General features: G+C 37.8%; 1 non-coding gene across 1 annotated transcript; it reads left to right on the plus strand.

Annotated features, from left to right (window-relative positions):
- The first annotated feature begins 4,394 nt into the window (after nucleotides 1-4,394).
- On the plus strand, nucleotides 4,395-4,501 carry LOC123459090. The gene has a single exon (XR_006636009.1). It is a non-coding gene; the product is annotated as a U6 spliceosomal RNA (small nuclear RNA).
- Nucleotides 4,502-8,531: the final 4,030 nt, after the last annotated feature.

The raw sequence follows: 8,531 nt of genomic DNA on the forward strand, positions 1-8,531 counted from the left end.
CAAGATTTAATATGCATTTAAATAATGACTAAGAACAGGGTATTGTTTCAAGGATGGACTAGATTTGCAATTCTTTATTCAAATACAGAATGTTCTTTAAGAGGAGTGTTGGGATACTTGCAGTCCCAGCATTTAGGAAGCTGAGTGAGGCAGGAAAGTTGCTGCACGTTCCGGGCCAGCCTGGGCTGAACGGTGAGATCCTGCCTCGAAAAATAATATACATACCCATACACATAAGACTTGCTTTATTCTTAACATGTTCTATTTATGCTTAATTGTTTAATGTGAGAGCACTTCAACTTCATTATTCAAGGAGGAGGGAACACATCCACCTTTTGAAGAGAGGGATGTCAAAGAATTTATCCTTATTACAGACATCCTACTAAAAAAAAAAAAAAAGGAGTTAGCTCATCTAAATAAAAGATAATAGGGCTGGAGAGATGACTTAGCGGTTAAGCGCTTGCCTGTGAAGCCTAAGGACCCCGGTTCGAGGCTTGGTTCCCCAGGTCCCACGTTAGCCAGATGCACAAGGGGGCGCACGCATCTGGAGTTCGTTTGCAGAGGCTGGAAGCTCTGGCGCGCCCATTCTCTCTCTCCCCCTCTATCTGTCTTTCTCTCTGTGTCTGTCGCTCTCAAATAAATAAATAAATAATTTAAAAAAAAAGATAATAGCAGTTACTAATGCAGGAGCCAACAAGTTTACCAATTACTGTGTGTGTGGGGGGGGAGGTAACCACAGGCAAGTGGGAGATATAAAGTAGGCAGAAAGGGGTACCTTGGATGGCTTTGTTATCTCTATGGCTACTTAATTTATATCTCTGTGTAATAGTCTCTATGGTTAACATATATCTATTTCCACTACTTGAGTAAATGTGTTACATGTGTGGGAATTCATGTTCATATGTGTGTGGGTGCATGTTTGAGAGGTTTTATGTGACATGTGTGTAAGGGTCTAAGGACATCTTCAGGTGTCTTCTTTCAGGAACACTGTTCACCTCTTTGACACAGAGTCTCTCATTGGCCTGGAGTTCACCAATTCAGCTAGACTAACTGGCCGAAGAGCCTGAAAATGCCTACTACCTCTCCCTCCAGTGCTGGGACTACAGGTGCCATCATGCCCTGGGCCTTTGGGATAGTATTGGCAATTGAACTCAGGTCCTCACACTTATGAGACAAGCACTTTACTAACCAAGCTATCTCTCTAGCCCCAAATTATTGTTATACCAATTCCACAAAAAATATGTAAACATAGGACAAACTTAATATGACATGTAAAGACAATGGCATGAAGGTTCTGATGAGTGACTGGAGGTAGGCCGGCTCTGGAAGAAGGCAGACACTTGGGAGAATGGAATTGAAGCTGGTGCACTCCTACTTGTTATGGTGCTTAGTCTGTGTACAGAACCACACAGAACGGAGGAACCTCTAACGTAAAAGTCTGCAGTTGGACTCAGGAGATGGCCTAGTAGTTAAAGGCTCTTGCTTACAAAGACTGAGAACCTAAGTTTGATTCCTCCCTTGCCATGTAAAACCAGACCATATCTGGCATTCTTATGCAATTGCTGAAGGCCCTTGCATGCTCATACTCTCTCTTTGTCTCTGTCTTTATAAATAAATGAATGAATAAATAAATAAATGAATAGTGTTTTTTAAAGTCTATAATTTTATATACTTGTAATACATAGGCAGATTGCAACAAATAAATCATGAATAGTGGGAAGATGTCAAAGACAGACAGGAAATGACAAGAAAGAAAGAATGCAAGAGAAAGAGAAAGAAAGGGAGAGAGAGCTAGAGAGAGCGAGTGAGAGAGCAAATTCTATTTCCAACTCTGCTCCAACTCTCTGGTGCTTCAGCTGGGGCCACCTTCCAAGCAACCCAGCTAAGGCTACAGAATAGCATGGTGCTGTCAGGCTGTGGACTCTAAATTAAGCTAATGTAAATCCTGAATCCTACTGTAAGAAACCAGCAAATCAATATCCTTTGAAGGGCTATAGAATCCAGAGCTTCAAAAGCATCATTCACCAAGTCCAAATGTATACAAAACACAAATAAACAAAAAACTGTGACAATAGTGATCTGAAAGAAGAGATATCAGTGAGGATTCACAGCCACCTTTAGATAAAAGAAAATAAAAAATAAAATATATTCTTAGTTGAGAATATCACTAGAAAATGTCTGAAGCCTAAAATAGTTTTATTCTATTTTTCTTTAATCTTCTTACTTGTAGTGACACACACACACACAAACACACACACACACCCACACAATGCACACGAATATAAAAGTGGTACACATATACTGTACACCTATACACTGCTGAAAAGATGAGGCCCCAAGCAGCAGGCCTGCAGTGACTAGGCACCCTGCTGCATCCTTTCTCTCTCTTTGTCTCTTTTTTCTGTTTCTTTCTGCTTGCAAATAAATAGGCATATTGCCTATATTGCTAGTATGCAAAAATTGACTCATAAGCAAGTACTCGTATAAATTTAGAAATATCACATTAACTCACCAATTTAAAGTATAACTAAAATCTTAAGAAAAGGGACATCTGTTCCTAATCATTCTTTGTCTTGGCTAATTTTGGTCAATAACTCTTTTAGATGGTCATTAAGTGTTGGATGTTTATAGATATATTTTAAGAAGAATTTGTAAAAACAGGTTTACAATATATTTAAAATAACTTATTTCCATACTTTTGGCTTTATGATTATTCATGCTAACTATAACCATAGATGTGTTTTTATACCAGAGTTTAATCATGCTTCTAACAATGCCTACTGAACATTTATTATGAGTTAAATCTTTAAAGAAGTGATTAACTTGGGTTTACTGACAAAACACAAAAATGTTGATATGTTTTTACCTATATTTACCACTGTTAAGATATAGTATTCATGCTTTCTGTTCAGCAATCACTTCTTTAATTTTAAGGTTAATTTCTGAATTTTTATAATAATGAAATACAAAAAGAGAGCATCAAAATGACAATTATAAAGTGTGTTTTCAGTTAAGGTAAAATAGGTTAACATAAAAAGTTATCTGTATTTCTCTTGCCATAAATGTCTATATAATTCAAACAACTCTTTATAATAAGTTGGTAAATTTATTTATACTCCCATGTCTTATGGCAAGGTTAGAATTCAGTTATACATAGTGTTAGACTTTGGCTACTGAAAAACTGAGTCATTAACAAAATCAAGATACATTTTAACTACTTTTGTCTATTTATTTAAACTCTAAAAGTGTGACTTTGTGTCAAAAGTTCAAAATTGATACAAACAACTTTCTGAACCTCTACAGTTCCATCAATCTACCCCAGAGGGTCCTATAACAGGCAAACTCCATCTGTCTGGGTCCCTTTTATTTATTCTCCAATGCCTAAAAGTCAACAAGAATAGGGACTCATCCTAAAATTCTTTTCTCCATCACACTTCAGCTTGAAGAAGTCAGACTCGATCAACCCCAGCACCTACCTTCCCAAAACTTGAGGTTTATCTCTCCACTTTTAAAAGACAAACATTAGACTTGGAGGTCATTGGAATACAGGCCCAATTTCCTTTGTCCCTGGAAACAGTAAAAGGAAAAAACATACAACAACAACAACAACAAAAAAAAAAAAAAAAAAAAAAAAAGGCTGAAGAGATGGCTTAGCAGTTAAGGTGCTTGCTAATGAAGCCTAAGGGCCTAGGTTCTGTTCCTTAGTACCCATTTAAGCCAGATGCATAAGTGGTACATGTGTCTGGATTTTGTTTGCAGTGGCTAGAGGCTCTGGTGTGCCCATTCTCTCTCTCTCTGTCTCTCTCAAAAAAAGTATTTTTTAAAAAGGTTAAATGCCATTGACTCCTGACCAGAGGTATGGTCGTAAATAGAGATATGCAGTATATAATATATGCTGATAGATTAAAAGGGTTGAGAAGAAGTTGTTTAATTTCAAATTGGCATGTATTTAAAAGTTGAACAATGGATAATATGAGCATATTCTTAAATATTGTTAAAGTTCTGAGGTCAAAATTCAAGTTTTCTTAAGTATAATTCTACTCTTAAAACAATAACAAGTGCCTAATTTATTTTTATTTTTATTTACTTATTTGACAGTGACAGAGAGGAAAGAGGCAGAGAGAGGAGAGGAGAGTGGGCGCGCCAGGGCTTCTAGCCACTGCAAACAAACTCCAGACGCTGCGCCCCCTTGTGCATCTAGCTAACGTGGGTCCTGAGGAATCGAGTCTCAAACCCAGGTCCTTAGGCTTCACAGGCAAGCGCTTAACTGCTAAGCCATCTCTCCAGCCCAACAAATGCCTAATTTTGTTACAATAAGTCTCATAGATATTGCTCTACTAATGTTCACAAAATAGGTTACAAATGTAATTTTGTGTTATACAATGTTATGATTAGTGCTTGCTGTGGAAGCACATATACTAAAATTGGAATGATACAGAGGTTAGCATGGCCCCTGTGCAAATGCTATGTTCATATTTTCCATATGATAAAGCCTTTATTTTGTTTGATGACACATCTGTTTGCAGTAATAACTTTCTTAAATGTTCAACTCTTATATGTTTTCCTATTTGGTAAAACTTTTATTTGTTTGCTATAAACTTACTAATAGATAAAAACTGGGCCTAATTATATAAAATGTCAATGTACCTGTGAAATGAACAACTGATAACAAATTATCAAGATTTATGAAACTTGGAACTTTTTCAGCGTAACATAGTTTCATGAGTTCTTCTAAAGCTAAGACCTTTTGATCTCTGGACTGAGTAAGTATATTAAAGACTTACAAAAGCTTTTTGACCTGATAACCAAACTGAAAAATTAGTTCATTTTTTACCATTGTTTTGGTTAAAAAATTTCAGACATGCTCCCTTCAGGCTAAATCTACTCCTGTCTCTGACATGTACTTTACTCCCTATATCATGGGACTCCTTCACACCCACAGTTTAGCCTTGTTTGTACCTCTAGTCCAGTAGGTTATTACCTCCTTGATAACCATTTTATTCATAGGCCCCCTCTCTAACCTCCTGTTTCCAAATGTGGATAAAAAAAAAAACTGTTTGTTTTTTTGTTTATTTATTTTACAGTGACAGAGAAAGAGGTGGGGGAGGATGGGCACGCCAGGACATCCAGCCTCTGCAAACGAACTCTAGACGCATGCGCCCCCTTGTGCATCTGGCTAACGTGAGTCTTGGAGAATTGAGCCTGGAATTGGGTCCTTAGGCTTCACAGGCAGGTGCTTAACCGCTAGCATTTCCAGTGCTAGAGGAACAGAAGGTGGATTTCATAGCAGTAGTACTCTGGCTTATGTATTATAACCAACTTAATTAAATGCTCTACCAAATAAGAGGGTAACTATAATACTGGTGAATGAGCTTTTATGAACATGGCCTGTGAATGAAAATTCTCCACCACAGAACAGCAATCTCCAGTAATTTTATCCAGTTTTCTTCTTTATTTGTTGACTCAGCTTTGAAGAGCTTGTCTTCTTAGTTGAGGTTGGGTGTTAAATAAAAGATGAATAAGTGTCAAGAACAGAGAAGTGTATGAGGATAGAGTCTGAATTTAGTCTTAACCCCACTGCTCTCACAGCCTCAATTCTCTTGGTATGTTTTCTCAGGTTCCCATGTGGCAGTCATACTCTGATGTGGTTGTAGATGTTGGTCCTGCCAGTGGACAGTCTTTCACTGGTCATGCCAGATTCTTGTTATATTTCTAGGTGGTTCTTCAGGAGTCTGGTTCTGAATGCTGGCCCCTTTCCTAGACAACCCTGATGCTGAGAACTTTGCTTGGAATCTGTTTCCCTTCAGATGCTATCTCTGACTTAAGTTTCTACTTCACTTTATACTGCTGAATTCTGGGGCTGGAGAGATGGCTTAGTGGTTAAGGTACTTGTCTACAAAGCCAAAGAACCCAGATTCAATTACCCAGGACTCATGTATGCCATATATGCAAGGGAGCACATGTGTCTGAAGTTCATTTACAGTGGCTGGAGGCCCTGGTGTACTCATTTTCTCTCTCTCTCTCTATACCTGCCTCTCTCTGTGTGTCTATCTCTTAAATAAATAAATTAAATTAAAAAAAATACTGCTGAGTTCTGATTCAGTTTCTTTCTTGTAGTCTGGAGGTATTCTGCCTAGTCTTCAGCATACAGCCTCAAGACATCTGAGCTGAAAGTGCAGTTCACTGAGGGTCTGAGGCCTCCAAGCCACCAACTCAGCAGGGCTTTGGTTTTAAACATGGCGTATTCCTGCTGCTACAGTTAGTGCTGAGAAGAAACTTCTTCCCTCTCTCCCATCCCCAGCATCTGTCCTCCCTCTGCTCCTAATGAACACAAAATTTCTTTCCTTCTGCCCCTATCCTTTTCTCTTTAAAATGTCGGTTACTGAAGATGAGTGCTGATTTCCTGAGGGTCTGTTTTAAGATGGCTCTGTCATTCCCTCTCATTGGGAGAGAGGAGAGGCCCCATACCTGCCAATCCCACTGGAATGGACTCTCTATTTTTCCTATTCTGCTTGATAAGGTTGCCGATTTTACTTCACAATTAAACCAATTTCATTTCATTATTTGGTTGTCATCCAACTCTTCTAATAGCTGCTATCCTCTGTTCTCCAGTTTATTCCCTGGAGATTCTAGGAGACCAAGCTTGCATGTTGTTTATGATCAATGATCCAACCACAAAGCACATCTTATAACATAGTGCTGGATAGGTCATGTAACTCATTGAATATTGTCCTGAAAGTTAAGAACAGAATGCTTATGTGGGTACTCACCATTAACATGAAAGTATGATTTCTATTGAATGTTATGGATTCCACACCATTATAAAGTCAAACTCATCAAATCAAAACTTTGTAAGTTAGGGATTGTGCATATTTTGTTATAGCACTTCTATAAAGCTAATACAAGTATCAAAATTTATCCACTTGGGGCTGAAGAGATGGTTTAGTGGTGAAAGTATTTGCCTGCAATGCCTAAGGAACTAGGTTTGATTCTCCAGGACCTACATAAGCCAGATGCACATGGCAGTACATGCATCTGGAGTTTGTTTGCAGTAGTTTAGAGGCCCTGGCATGCCTGTTCCCCCCCCCCCTCTTTCTGTCTACTTCTCTCTCTGTCTCAAATAAAATTAACTAAAAAATTAGAAAACAAATATTCACTTTCTGAGTACTTTTCCTCACATGTAACTAAAATCTAGAAAGTACATATTTAAACCTTCTTTTTACTTTTCTTTGAGAGTCACAGGCTATGAAACTGAGTAAATAAGTATTAATTTCTATTTGAAAATGAAATTATTACTTTTTATCAGTGAGTAAAAGCTATATTGGTGAATTACTTACCAAATACCACAGATTCTTTGAACTGGATTTTTATTGAATTTTGTATTTTCTTACATAAAGGACTATCTACTCTTTTATTTTTTTAACTACTACTGCTATCTTCAAGGTAATCTATTCCTATGTAACAGGAAATAAATACACCAGTAAATTAAACTGTTTTCAGCCCCTTAAGCATTCACTACATCACAGAACTACAGGATAGTTGATTTTGCAGGGAATTAACAGCTCAGGGTGCTCAGTTGCTTTCTTTCTCAAAGGGGGAAATTGAGGTCAAGAGAAAGTAAGTAATAACTTAACTTCTCAGATGCACAATCTGAAGACCGTGCTTTTTTGTACGCCCCCTTTCTGCATCACAGCACCAGAACGTATGGTATGAATCACCCCTAAGATACCAGATTTCCCAAAATGGAGAGTCCTGAAGAGGATGAATATAGAGATAACAACAGACCCTGTTATTCCCTTACTGGGAATTTACCCTAAAAGTTACACACCTCAGTTCAAAGATATTTGCTCAACCATGTTTATAGCCACTCAATTTACAATAGCTACAAACTGGAATCAACCCAGGTGCCCATCATTTGTTGAATGGATAACCAAGATGTGGAATGATGGGATTCTACTCAGCAGTAAGAAAAAGAAGGACACAATGAAATTTAGAGAAAAATGGCCAAACATTGAAAATATCATACTAAGTGAACTAACACCATTATAAAAAGACAATTTTCACATGTTCTCAATCATCTGCAGTTCCTAACCTGGATCAGCTCAAGTTGCTGACATTCCTGAATGACTTGGACAATAGGGAGAGTAGGGCTTGGGGAAAGGGGAAGAGGGGCCACAAAACTGAACCCAAATTGAGCTGGTACCATAGAATCCTATATCCTGGAAGTTAGACTAAAAAGTTCAACCCTCAACAGGATCTTTTTTTTTTTTTTTTTTTTGCTTTTTTTAAATTTAAATTTTATTAACATTTTCCATGACTATAAAAAATATCCCATGGTAATACCCTCCCTTCCCCCACGTTCCCCTTTGACATTCCATTCTCCATCATATTAACTCCCCATCTCAATCATTGTACTTACATATATACAATACCAGCCCATTAAGTACCCCCCTCTCTTCCTTTCTCTTCCCTTTATACCTCCTTTTGAACTTACTGGCTTCTGCTACTAAGTATTTTCCTTCTCACACAGA

The sequence above is a fragment of the Jaculus jaculus genome, chromosome 2 (assembly GCF_020740685.1).
Source record: "Jaculus jaculus isolate mJacJac1 chromosome 2, mJacJac1.mat.Y.cur, whole genome shotgun sequence".
Classification (NCBI taxonomy): domain Eukaryota; kingdom Metazoa; phylum Chordata; class Mammalia; order Rodentia; family Dipodidae; genus Jaculus; species Jaculus jaculus.